Source organism: Armigeres subalbatus, chromosome 2, assembly GCF_024139115.2.
Source record: "Armigeres subalbatus isolate Guangzhou_Male chromosome 2, GZ_Asu_2, whole genome shotgun sequence".
NCBI lineage: Eukaryota > Metazoa > Arthropoda > Insecta > Diptera > Culicidae > Armigeres > Armigeres subalbatus.
This window is the reverse complement of record NC_085140.1, coordinates 383,552,523-383,567,450: the sequence shown is the minus strand read 5'-3', so window position 1 is coordinate 383,567,450 and position 14,928 is coordinate 383,552,523. Positions and strand designations below refer to the sequence as shown.

The 14,928-nt window shown below is 44.3% G+C and overlaps 1 protein-coding gene across 2 annotated transcripts in view; it reads right to left on the bottom strand.

Annotated features, from left to right (window-relative positions):
• Window positions 1-14,928, bottom strand: part of LOC134213148 (uncharacterized) — a 228,880-nt gene that overhangs the window by 42,667 nt on the left and 171,285 nt on the right. The window lies entirely within an intron of this gene.

The following is a 14,928-nucleotide window of genomic DNA, read 5'->3' as shown; positions in this document are numbered from 1 at the left end:
GGGTTTTCTGAACATTTTTTTAACTAAAAAAAATTACTTCTAAAAATGTTGTCTCTGGGGGGTTATGGTATAAGCTATTTTCACTGCTTTTTATGTAACACATCAAGTTATATTTTTGTTTGATTTTGTTACAATTTTTATTATTTTAACTACTAATGGTACATGTTTTATAACAACCGCTGTTATAAAAAACTGCTGCAACAGAATAACAAGTTCTGATATAAATCTGTTACTATCTACTGGTAGAGGTGTGCGCCGGTCCTAAAATCGTCGGCGGCGGCGTTTTCGGCGTCACGCCAAAAGCCATTTTAACCGGCGTTGGCGGCGGCGCGAATCGGCGTGGCAATTTTCTATTACATTCATATTTTTACAAGTTTTTTTTTTGCATATTTTCAAGACATTAACGGATTTTTTTTTTAGAATTTCAGGGGAAAAGTCTGAGGAACTTCCCCACAAAAGTCACTAAGTTTTTCTAAAATATTCATTTGGAAATTATTTTTGAATTTTTCACGTGAACTACTTTTCCGTTTCGATAATTCTTTGGAAACTCTTTAGAACTCGCAAAGAAAATTATAAATGAAAAAATCTTCAGATTTTCTACGAGAAATTGATCTTAATTTCAACAGGATGCTCCGGAGTTTTCACGGAAAATTCTTCAGAGTTTCCGCGGAAAATTGTTCGGAAGTTCCATGGGAAATTGAATGGAACTAGAATGTTTTTTTAAAATTTTTTTACAGGGAGAAAAATGTGTTAGAATAAACCGGTTTCTGCAACAATAACAATATTTATTGTTGATACAACAAATAGGGTTGAATCAACCATACGGTATATACGCGATAGTTCAGTGGTTTATTTCACTGGTTTGTTTCTTTAATTACACAAACAGACAAGACACATTCTAGTTGATTCAACTCTCATATATGTTTGTTCTAACCATGCTTCCAAGCTATCACTGTCAAATAATCAGGGATCGTAATGCTCACTCGTTCTCACAGAGCAGACGATGCTCGCTCACGCAGATTTTTACCGAGAAATCATTTTGCGGGAAAAAGGCCTTATGAGAGATAGCTATTTGTTCATGACTGTTCGAACCGTGAAAAGTTGATTTGCTCAAGTCGAGTCAAGTACAAGACACTGAAGACGACCACACAGTTGTGGTCGAAATACGTATCTGCAAAGATAACGAAAATTAACTGGTGGAATTAAATGGACAGTACTTAATTCGTCTTAGACGGTTGAATACATTCCACTAAAAGAGCTAGGGGGAAAGACGGCTTTGGCAAGTTTTGTTCTATTATTGGCAGGGGGGTTTTTGTCGACCAAATTTTATGAAATTTGGCCACAATATTCTTTGATATGCAAAGAATGTTTAGGCCAAATTTGAGCCTAGTCAGTCATAAAAAACCCCCCTGCCAATAATAGAACAAAACCTGCCAAAGCCGTCATTCCCCCTATATATATTTTTCTGATTTGCTTGTTTTTTGACATCTTTTATCTTTTTCGTGCCTTCACCAATGCACCAAAGAAGAGTAGCCTTTGTGGAATAAATACATATCCCAACAAGCAGTCAACGGTATGGCTAGAGTTAGCGCAATCCAGTGCTATTTTTGTTGGTGTTAAGGTTCGAATCCCATTGCAGGCTTTCTTTTATAAACGCACACTGAAAATTTCCGCGAAAAATTAGTGAGGCGTAAGAATTATGAAACGAAAAAGAGTTTCATCAAGTAGATTTTCGTTTATTTTTCAGGCCAGCTCTAGAGAAAAAAGAACGAGTGAAATATATTTCTCGAAACAGAATGCCAAAAAAGATTCTCCTTCGGCTCGGATTCTCCTTCGGAAAATCGCTTGTTTTTGTCTCACCGAAACGAAATGTACAAACTCTGCAAATAATACGTCAGAACACTGAATAAATTTCTGCGAAACTACTTTATTGACAATATGATGATTTCAATGAAAGTGGAAAAAAATATTACAACAGAATTGAATTAGCTTCATGGCGAGTGAGAGTCCACCGTATCACATAAGTTATAAGAACGAAATTATTTTTGTTTAAGTCATACGATGCAGGATTGAAAAAAACAATGAAGTTCGTTTGAATAAAGCAGTGAATCGCAGTGAAATTTGAAGATTGAAACAACAATGCCCTCATTGTTTGATGCAACAAACGAAACAGTTGTTTCAATCGTACAAGATTCTTCTGCGTGTTTAGAAAACTTTTCAAAATTTCCACGAGGAATTTTCCGGAATTTCCACTAAACCTTTTCAGAATTTAAACATTAATTTTAATTTTTTACGAAAAGCAGTTTTGTTTTCAGAATTTTGAACGGAACATTCTTTGTTTGGCTCATAGGAAAATCTTTCAAAATTCTTCAGAAATTACTAAAAAAATGGGAAAGTATCGTTTGGCTGAAAATTATTTGAAGGAAAGAAATTTCGTGCAAAACGGTTATAAATGAAGAATGGTTTGACCAAAAATTTTCATTTGGCCAAAGCGACAGTCAGCCGAAAAAAAAAAAACGTTGTCTCTAACAGGCTGTTGGCCAAAATGGTCGTTTGACCGAATGAGTCAAATGCCGTTTGGTCGTAATGATCGTTTGAAAGAAAGGGGCATTTCGTCGAATGAATCATACAACTAAATGGCCATTCAGCCAGATGCCATTTCGGCCAAAGAACCTTTTTGGCAAACAGCATTTTAGGCCAAAAGACCAAACAATATTTTCTGTCGTATATCCCTTTCGTTAAATGATATTTAAGGCCAGGTGCGTCTAATGATTTATTTGGCCAAACACCTTTCGGCCAAATGGCCCTTCCTGTCGTTTGGTCGAAAGTCATACGGTGAAAAGCCACTTGTTCAAATGTCGCTTGGCCGAAAAACACAGTAAGCCGAATTTCATTTGGCGAATTATGTAAACGAACATGTAATTTGGCCAATAAAGTTGTTTGCCCTAGCAACCCTGTAGGCTGAAATTGCCGTTTGGTAGAAATAATCGTTTGGTTGAAAATGTCGTTTTGCTGAATAAATCATTTAGCCGAAAATGACCTTTCCGCAAAAAACTTCGACAGTTTAGGCAATTGAGCTATTCGGCCAACGGATTTTTTTCAGCCAAAGAAACTGTTCGGCCGAACGACATATTCGGCAGTATGTACCTTCCGACCAAACGACATTTTCGGCGAAATAACTTTGAGCTAGATAGGCTTCGGCAAAATGGTTTGTTCGGTCAAATGCCATATTTGGCCAAACAACATTGGGCTTTCGGGCAAATGTCTTTCTGCCAACGACTCTTTTCCGTTCAAAAATTCTATTCCAATGGAAATCCTAAAACACGGTAAAAAAAGTTAAAAAAGAACTGTTTGTACGACGATTGTTTCTTTTGTATTTTAGTAAAAAAACGGCGACTCGGTCTTTATTTGGTAAAACGTTATTTATTCAACGTATCGACACGGTATTTCCCCCTGAAGAAGATACAATCCCAATGTCGAAACGCTAGGTAAATGTTATTTACTTGTTTTACTAAATGAAGACTGAGTAGTCGTTTTTTTAATTAAATAAAAAACGGGTATTTCTTCAGAATTTGCACTCAAAGTTCCTCTCAGTTTTGCCTTTCGCGTATACTAAGTATACGTAAAGGCTATAGGATCACTTCAAAAACGAGCTTTTGATAGAAGGCTCGGAGACCCATAGTGTTCTATACCAATCGAATCAGTTCGATGAATTGAGGTGATGTCTGTATGTTTTTTTTTTTTCCTAAACAATGGAGGGGGAATCTGCTCAACAGACATCCTGGGTTGACCAGGAAGTGCGGGGTTAGGGATCACCGAGGGAGGCAGGACTACATCCCCGACCCGCTAAACCGTTTTCATTGCCGCCAAGCCCATAGTCCCTTCGGTACAACCAGAAAGTAATGCTTCAAAGGGGGGCCAGTGCACAACGCACCCTCGAGGTTCGCTGCGTGTCCTTGCAGCACCGAACATCGTAACTCGCTTTTTTAGAAGAACACCATGGTATCGTGCCAGCGCGTTGCCGGCTTTCCAGGTGGCCTTATCACGCCCTATGCCCTCGGAAGGTGGGAAGGGTCGACTTCGCGCCTGCTTCCCTCTGCACGACTGGTATAAAAAATGATGATGCCGCGTGCACCCCAAATTGACCTTTCTGCGATAGGGCCTATTCGCCAGCACACAGAGGGACTTGCCGACGCGGTGCTTACGCCTGCCCCAGCCTTGACGAGGACCCCTTTCCGTCCTCGGGCTCGGAACCCGCCCGGTTGACCGACGCCGCGAAAGCGACGATACCATGTTGTTCTTCGCGCGGCCACTTGTTCGGTAAAAGGATCGAGTTCGACCACAGAGCATGACCACCGGTATGACCCATGAAGCCGACTCCGATCCCTTGGACTACCTCTTATTTGCGCCTGAACTAGCCATCCTTGAGTCCACGCGCCACCTTCTATGTAGCTCCGAGACGATTTGGGCGATAGCCGATAAAACGGCGTTCCAGCCAAATTCATCTTTACACATCCTCCGAACTAGGTTGTCCGGGGTAGTGTCCAGACCACATGTGGCAAGCATGTGGTCACGCATTGCGCGAAAACGTGAGCACACGAACAACACGTGTTCCACCGTTTCCTCTAAACCTGCGCACACCAAACACTCGGGCAAGGCCGAGCAAGCCAGCTGGTGATTTTGCAGCACGCTTAAACGCCGGGCACATCGAACCCCCCATGGGGTGCTTGCTGTTCACAGCTTTGCTGGAACAAATCAAACAATTGGGAGGGTTCGTGCAGCATTGTGCCTTATGTCCTCCAATCCGCAGCGTCGGCAGAGATTGCTTCTGTCAGGGCCTTTGCAGTCCCATTGCTTGTGCCCCGATTCCAGGCACTTGAAGCAAACTTCGGGTTGCTCGTATATGCGCACAGGGCATACCGACCATCCCACTTTGACGCTTCCTAACTTGACTACCTTGAGGCGTCCGCTGCAGATAGCCGAACCAATGCTACCTGCGTCCCTGCCGGACCTTTCCGTAGCCGAACGGCTGCGGTGGGCGTCTCCACTTCACACTGTCGCCGCAGTGCCGTGACGAGCTCTTCGACTTCAGTGATCTCGTCCAGATCTTTAACCCTTAGATTCACCTCCGTCGTGAGTGCCCTCACCTTGACCGTCTCGCCTAGGACTTCCTCCGCCATCTTCTTGTAAGCGGCGCCCTTTTGCGAGACACCCCGCTTCAGCTCGAGGATCATCTCGCCCATCCGGGTACGTCTTATTCGACGTACGTCGGCGCCGAGTTCACCGAGCTTGACGTCACTCCTCATCGCCTTCAAAACATCCGAGTACTTAGCCTCGTCCGCCGTGATGACTAGGGCATCGCCCCTGGAGCGATTGGCGCCTACCCTAGACTTCTTGCTACCCTCATTCGCCTGGGCCTTCTTTTCGGCCCTTGACGTCTTCGGTTTCCTCTTGTTCTTGACCAGGGTCCAGGAGGCGTCATCCCCCTCTATTTCCCTGGTCTGGTGCGGCTGAGAACTTTCAGCCTGCCGTAACCCCTTGCCACCGTCTTTCCTGAGTGGACGGACCTTTCCAGGTCCTTCCTCCCCCGGTTTTGGAGGTACCTGGCCGGGATTCAGCTCCAGCCCCACTACCCTTGTTCGGGGTAGTAACCCTCCGCGTTTTGGAGCGCCCCCAGGGAGCTCATCCCCTGGAGACTGTCTCCTCCGTTTTTGTGTCTGCTCCGTTGGAGCAGTCACCCCCGACGTACCCGCAAATACTTGACACCACCGTCTTCGCTGGCACGCCTTCGGTCGATTCGACCTTGCCCGAGTCCGTGAATTCTTGGGCCTCAGTCTGGGTAGACCTCGACTCCACTGATTTCACGGGTTTACACTTGGCCGTCCCGACCGCCCTCTCCAGCTTGTCGTCCAGCATCGACTTTCGAAGTTTCTGCAAGCTCCTCTTGAGGTCCTTGCTGATATTATGCTTCGATGACGCAAAGTCGATGATGGCGTCCAGCTGTTCCGTCGCCACCTCGAAGGCCGAAAGCCCATCGCGTTTGCGGTTCATCGCCTCCACAAGCCATGGGCCGTCAATAACCCCTACCGGCGTTTTTCTAGCCGAGAGGAAGGTTGAGTGACCCACGCTGGCGCTGCGCACTGAGCTGCCGACTATTGCCTCTGGCCTACTAGGCGGAGACCTGAACCACCCACCTCTTGCGAAGGGGTTTTCGCCTACACTACTACCACTAATTGAAGAATTGACTTGGTTTTCCATTTTTGTCCCACGAGTTGCTCGGGAAAAGAGGTCCACCACGCCAGAGCCCAGCATGACGCGGTAAGGGACATTTACTGTCGAGGGTGCCCAGGTACCCCACACCCAGTAAACCACATATCGTATAACAAACAGCAAATAAAGTCGCATTTGCGTCCATCAAAAATCTGAATCGCATTGTATATCAAACTTCGTCAGATTATTGTCAAAGGATGTTGTATTGAATGCATTGTATACGATAATTTTTACCGTAGTGAAAATCAATCGTAATTGTGTGAATAAAAACTCGTGATGACTTACACTCCTTGCAATATCCTATATGAGTGCGAATGAATGTCTATGTGAATCGTAATACAATCGAAATCACTTCAGTCCAAACGGCTTGTTGAAGTTTCAAGCAGTTGTAAAAATATAAATTGTGTAGTTTATGTTGGATAAAAATCCGAATCAGTTCAAGATGTGCAGTATGGTGCAGTGGTAGAGTATCCGCCTGCAAATCCAAAGATCGCATGTTCGAGACTTGGTGCTGGCAATTTTTTTTAATTTTTCATATTTTTATGTATAATCGTAATACTGTTCTCATGATGTCGGGAAAAATCGTATAATAAAACTCGTATGTACCTATATCGCCTCCGCTTTGATACGTATGTAGCCATTCTGTGCATTATATACGATTAAGTTGGTTCTTATATAATAACCGATACCAAGAGATATAGGTACCAAAATGTTGACTGGGCAGGCTCCGTTAAAAGCCTAGCTCATTATTTCACCCCCCTGGCCATGCATCCCCTCTGCACGGGTCGCTTGACGCCTTGGGATTAGGGGTTAGGGACGATGGTCCCGGTCTAACTCGCAGTGGCCATGGGGAGGGGTCGTCAAGCCCTTGGACAAAGTCCCTTCTGCCCCCGGTGATGTCTGTATGTGTGTATGCATGTATGTATGTGTGTGTGCACAAAAAAATGTGAGACACACTTTTTTGTACTTAGCTTTATCCGATTTGCTTGCAACAGGTTGCATTCGACGGGGAATCCATTCGTTATTGAAAATTGGCCCAATTGGCTATTGCGTTCCGTAGTTATTAAAAAAACATTGTTTTCCCCCATTTTTTCCAAATTTCAAAATAGATTTTTTTTTTCAAAAACAGCTGCAATGCATTTAAATGAACGCAAATAAATGTGAATTGATGGAAATAACTGAATCTATCTCCTTAAAGTCCAATTTTGACCTCTCTTATGTGTAAGTAAGTAAGTAAGTAATCTCACGAAAATTTCAGTGGAGTTTTAACGTGATAAGTTGGAGATATCTATCGAAAAATTCAGCGGACCTCTTCAAATTTGAATCGGCGTGGAAAATCATACTTCAGCGGCGTGACAAATTTTAAACGGCGGAGCGCCGATGCAAAATTGTCGGCGGCGGCGGCGTATCAAAAACTGTCGGCGGCGGCGGCGTGGCGTGGCGGCGCACACCTCTAATGGCATGCTACAAAAATCTTAAAAATATTTGTTCCGTGACAGGGCATGAAAGTGTGCAATATCTGCTTTATTACCACTTTCAACTCGGTGAATTAAAGAGGTATGATTAATTTATCGACTAGTCACTATTCTTCGCATGTATCTATTAAAACAACTTAGAATTTTTTATTGTATTAAAATGAATGCAAATAAATGCGGATAATAATGGAATCTATCTTTTTTATGTTTAATTTTGACCTTTTTAATGTCATGATTTCAATACATTTTACAATACGCGAGAAAGGCACCACCCGGGTTTTGTTTAAAGAAAAGACGAAAAAAGCCATTAGGAGTGATTCAAATATGACGTCCACTACTTTTTGAGACTTCTATACCCCCCTCCTCCCCTCTGTCACGCTTTTTTGTATACCTAGTTTATGTACTGTCACAAAATCATAGACCCCCTCCCTCCCTTAAACCTGTGACATCATTATTGAACGACCCTTTAACATTCTTTCAACTGCCATTCAAATTTTCTCCTAACTTCAATTAACTTCAAAGCCGGCACGAATCAATACCTCTGAAGCCAACACAAGATTCTTCTGAAGTTGTTGCCATGTCATCCGGTAGCAAAAGTCGAGTGCCATCGAACATCAAGTGCATCTGCATATTCATAGTTTTCGGTTATTTTTCTCCACCATGACACATTTGCTTCATCAACTTTGAACGATAAAACTTCTCGGCCATTCGTCCTCTTCTGGATTACACTCCGGCACTATATGTAGCACGTGTATCTCCGGTTTTTGGCTGTGTTGCTTTCGTCCGTCTTGAGCTCGTTGACATCGACGACGACGTCGTCGTCGGTCGGTCCGTCGCCTCTCCTAAAGGAAGCGATGCAATTATCATATATATCTTCCTCTGTGTGACATTTTCGTTTCATGCAAATGTCATTTCGGAATATTTTTTAAATAAATGTGGTGATAAATTTTTATGTTTATTATTATAATCAAGTATAGTTTTCTTGCACTGCTGTCGTATTTTCTTATTTCAGAGTGTGCAACTTTTTTCGGAAGCTTGCACTTCCTGATGACTCTCGTTGGCAGTGCATTTCCACCATACCGATAGGATCCCTGGCGTATATACCTTAACCTTAGTTAATGGAACGGGTACAGGATGACGGAGGTTCCAGATGAGAGTGCGCTTCATCGACAGCCGGGACAGTGGATCGTCAATCGAATGGCTATTGCTCTTTCTCGTCTCCCTGCTGCAGCCAAGCAGCCTTTTTTCTTCAGGTTGTAGATATCGATTTGACAAGAGGAGAACTTTCAGCTTTCGACGGTGATGAGAAACCATTGTACGTGAACAAGTTTCTTATCCTTTAGGGAAAGTTTTCTACGAGACGTTATCGAAGAATGAAGTTGATGGCTTTCAATAATGATGATGGGTTTTTCGAGGTGCCTTAATTGATTTCGTTTGAAGAGGCAACTCAGCACTGCATTCTTCCTCTATTCTAAGTTAAACCGAGGCAAAAACTAAGTTCATAACGTCAGATAACGCCATATTATGTTTTAGATGTTTGAAAGAACATAATGAGATTTTCAAGGATCTGTACACAAAGGATGCCTTCAACGGTGTACGAAGTGTCACCATCATATCTTAACTATATCATTTTCCTAAATTACAGTATGAATATGTAATTACTTCCAACTGGCTTACATCAAACCCTCACGGTCGACGAAAGCAAAACAGAGACTGCAGAGCAGTGCATATGCTGCCAAAATTTATTCGATAAATTTTTCCTACCATCGGTGGATGTGTGCTCATAATGTGTACGTGTGTAGCAAGTATACCGAGTTGAACGCTATTGTAGCTCGTTTGGATGTCATCTCGCTCACCCCAAATGATGTCCCCAGGACTCTTCGTATTGTTTGTAGCGCGATACGTTGATGAAGGCGATGGCGGGGGCAGTGATTGTCGGCAGCGGTGGTAGTGGTGCAGTAAATCTTAAAACCTACATCCTTTCTCATCCCTCGGCATAATTTGTGAGGAGAGTTTCCAGTCGGAGGGTGTTTGTAATGTATGCGCTCTTCCAAAGTATATCACCCGATGTGTCATATTAATATCATAAATTTGGAAGGGTTGTCCCTGTAACGAAAGTATTCGAATGGGCTGGGCGAGGGTGCGGTGCTTGGTAGGTCGGGATACAACTAGCGGACCAATTAAGAGCAGAATGAACTTGAATATATGAATCTAGATGTCTCGGGGGCACCCAAAAGATGGCGTCGGATGTTCGCCAAAATTTGAACTATGTGGAGACCATGTCGTGTGCTTGGAATTTATCTACTTAATGTCAAACTTTCTCTGTTGGTAGCTGCTTTTGAATGGAGTTGTTGTGTAGAGGTGCTCAGCTCATACTATCCAAATTTTTCCTTTCTGAGCACCTTCTGTGACACATAGGGTTGTCATGCTGAGTGATTGTTCGCGGGGTTGTTACCAGGGTTTTGAAGCGTCGATTAGTATAGGGGAAGAGGTTCGGTTATGGGTATCCTTCTGTTTTTGGTCTATAACTCTGGCCGTAGACAAACAACCTACAACCAAGAAATTAGGCTGATTTTGTTGATTTGGAAAATTTCAATGACAGGTTTGAAAATTTTACATTTTTGAACATTTGAATTTTGTTGTTCGGTTGTGGGCACCCTTGTCAACAAACCACCTGTACACAATGTACCAAATAGTGACTTGTGCCATAGAAAATCTGTCCTGTTTAACATACTGAGGTACAAACTCCTTCAGGGTTTTCCAAAAAAAACACCAATGTTAAACTTACGTGTCACTGTAGTGCATATTTCAGACATAGACAATTACCGTCAAATCGACGAATTCCGATAAAGAATTTTGTAATCAAGCCCTGAAGAAATTATAAATCCAACAACGAAACGTCGGCGATTATTAAATATACATCATTCAGCATCCCTCCAAAGACTATATTTATATAAAGCACACTGCTTCGACTGTAGATTTAATTTGACGTTTTTAAGCTCTACGAAATGGCTACGAAATGGTGAGTTGACATCCGGGAAGGAGCGCCTAACATAGCTCTGGTCCTCACAAGTTCCAATTCTCACGCTTCCACGGGTCTTCCGTTGACAACTTACCGCCATCTAAGGGTTGCGTACTTAGCTGGTAGTGTAGCCTGGGCACTGTTGTCCTTCTGACATCATCTAGAGTGAGAGGGTGCGTCCTGTGGGGTCTGCCTAGGATGTGGTGGGGTTCGACAGTGGGCTCTGTTGAACTTCTATAAAAAGCTACATGTGTCCCCAAGCAGGCCCTATCAAAGCGACCGTGTACCGCTCAAAGCGCACTAGCCTAGTCCTGGTGTTGGGTGGGACTTTGACTGATCGAACGTCTGTTCACCAAGGAGGTGCGGCTCCAACAGCGTTTGTTCTGGCATCCAGCAGCTGAGTCTGAAATGCTATTCCCCGGAAGCTATACCTAAGATGGCAGCCCCATCCCGGTGGATAGGGAACCTTGGGCCAACAACCTACTGTTACCGAAACATCAATTTGTTCGAGAATCCGATAATGAATGAATACGGACTGATTTTACGGTGACTACTCTTAGCGTGAAACAACGGACACGAATAGGAACATGGAACGTTTTAACCCTAGCCCAGCAGGGTGAATTGGCACAACTTGCCAATGAGGCACGCCACATGAAGCTTGAAATCCTGGGACTGAATGAAGTCTGTTGGCGAAACTTTGGAGAACACAGAACGCCGTCGGGCTCGGGACAACTTCTGCTATACTCTGGTTTACGATGTGAACACGCTCCCCGGCATCTCGGAGTTGGCTTTCTACTAAGCGCTCTGACACACTCTGCGCTTATGAAGTGGGAAGCTATAAGTGAAAGGATATTCGTTGCCAGTTTTAGAACGCGGGTCCGAAACCTCACTATAATCCAATGCTATGCGACAACCGATGCTGCCGATCTGCAAGACAAAGAGAACTTCTACAGTCAACTCAATGCCGTCGAAGATAGAATTCCGAAGGGTGATATCAAGATCTCTTTGGGCGACTTAATTGCGAAGATCGAATCCGACAACTCGAACCATGAGCGCATTATGGAACGAGAAATGAGCGAAAATGGAGAGTTGTTCGCAGAATTCTGTGGTAATAATGACATGGTGATCGGGGGTTCACAAGGTCACGTGGATCTCCCGTGACGGCTTTACAGAATATCAAATCGACCACATCTACATCAGCCGAAAATGGAAACGGAGCCTTCATGATGTACGGAATAAACGTAGTGCCGATATCGCGTCTAATCATCACCTCCTCATCGGCGAAATACGCCTACGCATTGCGCGGATTCGTCGGCAGGAGGAAAGAGTTGGACGATGATTCAACACACGCCGACTGGAAGATGTCACGGTGAAACGATCCTTCTTTGAAGAACTGGAGAGACGTGCTGCAGATATTCCGAAAGGTGACAGCGTGGAAGACCAATGGACCACCATCAAGAATACCTTCATCGCCACCAGCGAGAACAATCTGGGCGAATTGCGCACCCAGAGAAAACAATGGATCACCGATGAGATTTGGAGGAGGATAGAGGAGCCAAGAGAAGCCAAAGCCGTGATAGAGCGATCAAAAATCAGAGGAGCCAACGTCTTAGCCCGTCAACGATACGCGGCTCTTGAGAAGGAAGTAAAACGCTCATGTCGACGGGACAAGCGAGCGTGGGCAGACTCTCTGGCCGGCGGAGGAGAGAGAGCCGCCGCCTCCTCTACGATATCTCACGACGCTTAAATGGGGCGAAGATGAATGCAACGATGCCTGTGAAAGACGCGAATGATCAGTTATTGACCGACCCAACTGACCAGCTGAAACGCTGGTTTGAGCACTTCGAACAACTTTTCAAAGTGCCAGCCAGGCCATCACCACCTCGGCATGATCTGCCTAGGATCCGACGTATAACACGCGTCAATACCGAAGCTCCATCACTGCTAGTGATTCAAACAGCCATCCAAAGCATGAAATCAAATAAAGCCCCAGGGGTCGATCGCATATCAGCCGAGATGCTCAAAGCTGATCCCATGACATCCGCTCAACTACTGCATAGTTTATTTCGTAATATCTGGAACACCGCAACTTTCTCGGTCGACTGGATGCAAGGTATCTTAGTGAAGGTGCCCAAAAAGGGTGACCTGACTGTATGCGATAACTGGCGAGGCATTATGTTGCTGTGTACCGTTCTCAAAGTTCTGTGCAAAATTATCCTAGCCCGGATTCAGGAGGAGATCGATGCGACTCTCCGGCGGCAGCAGGCCGGATTCAGTGCCGGAAGATCCTGTGTGGATCATATTGTCACGCTCCGTATCATTCTGGAGCAGGTCAACGAATTCCAAGAGTCCCGTTACTTGGTATTCATTGACTACGAAAAAGCTTTCGACCGTCTCAATCACGAGAATATGTGGGGCGCCCTGAGACGCAAGAGGGTTCCTGAGAAAATCATCGCACAGTACGAGGCCTTTTTGGGTAGAGTGCTTCACAATGGGGTATTGTCCGACCCTATCCGGGTCGTAGCTGGTGTGAGGCAAGGATGTATTCTATCACCGTTATTGTTGCTCATCGTAATCGACGAGATTCTGGTAGATGCGATTGACCGTGAACCAAACCGCGGGCTGTTATGGCAGCCTATAACCATGGAGCACTTAAACGACTATGAATTGGCTGATGACGTTGCACTCCTCGCACAACAGCGCTCTGATATGCAGAATAAGGTCAACGACCTTGCCGAGCGCTCCTTTTCGGCAGGTTTAGTCATCAACGTCAACAAAACCAAATCGTTGGATGTAAACACGGTGACTCCTTCCAATATCTTGGTAGCAAAATGGCGTCAGACGGCGGTACCAAGATTTATATAGGCGCACGGATCAAGAAAGAAAGGGCTGCCTTTGCGAGTTGAATAAATATCTGAAAAAACAGGCAGATAAGTGAACGCACCAAAATACGAATTTTCAACTCTAACGTGAAACCTGTGCTGTTATACGCTAGCGAAACATGGTGTGTATCCGTGGAGAACACTCAACGGCTGCAGGTGTTCATCAACAGATGCCTGCGGTATATAATTCGGGCCTGGTGGCCTCACAACTGGATCTCAAACAACGAGCTTCATCGTCGTTGTCACCAGAGACCGACAGCAACAGAAATTCGGGATCGAAAGTGGGGCTGGGTCGGCCACACTCTACGTAGGGGTGAAAACGAAATCTGTAAACAAGCATTAGACTGGAAACCAGCGGGACATTGCAGCAGAGACAGACCCAGAGGCTCTTGGCGGCGAAGCCTCAATAAAGAAATAAGAGAAGTCGACCGAAATCTAACCTGGCAACAGGTTGAAGCGCTAGCTGGACAACGCTCAGGATCTCAGATCTTTCAAGTCGGCCCTTTGCACCACCAGAGGTGTACAGGATTCATAAGTAAGTAAGTTTTTAAGCTCTGCTTTATCTATCAGAGTTTTTTTCAATCATCGGATACTACTTCGACTACAGATCCGCCTTAAGTACTTTTTGGTTCTTCTGATGCTCTGCCTTAACAATCAAAGATCAGTTCTTAACGCTGAATACTGCCTCGTCTACAGTCCAGCATTTTTTGACGTAAACTACGTCCAAGGGAAGACTCAGATACAGGGTGTAAAACCGAAATTTCCAAATTCGAGACCGTCACGAAATTAGGATAGATTTCAAACGCTAATAGCGTCTTTATCTTTCGATGGATTTTCGAGATTTGCTTATCAATAGATTCGGAAACTCTCCAGCAATTTGCCAATTCTATTGATACTATTGATTATCAACGTTAAACTATTGAAAATGTTATTTCTTTCCAAAACGGGTGATAAATTCAATTCCGTTCATAAATCCCCAACACGGACATCAGATTGCAGTAAGGTACGGGCCTTTTGATCCACTGCTTCGTTTTCCCTGTGTATAAAAAGCCCCATGTTTCGCGTGCGCGCGACATTTTCATTCTGGATGTCACGGAGAACGGACCAGCGCGGTTCCAGCGATAACGCCTGTGGTTTGGTCTGTTGTGGTGAAAACTCATGGACGATTCAAATCAAGCCCAACTCAGCACCTAAAAACTCATGGATGAGTTGAATCATCGTATGTTTTCTGTATGTATGTAGAATCACGAGCGCACGTCAAACGGAGAAGCTGCAAAAA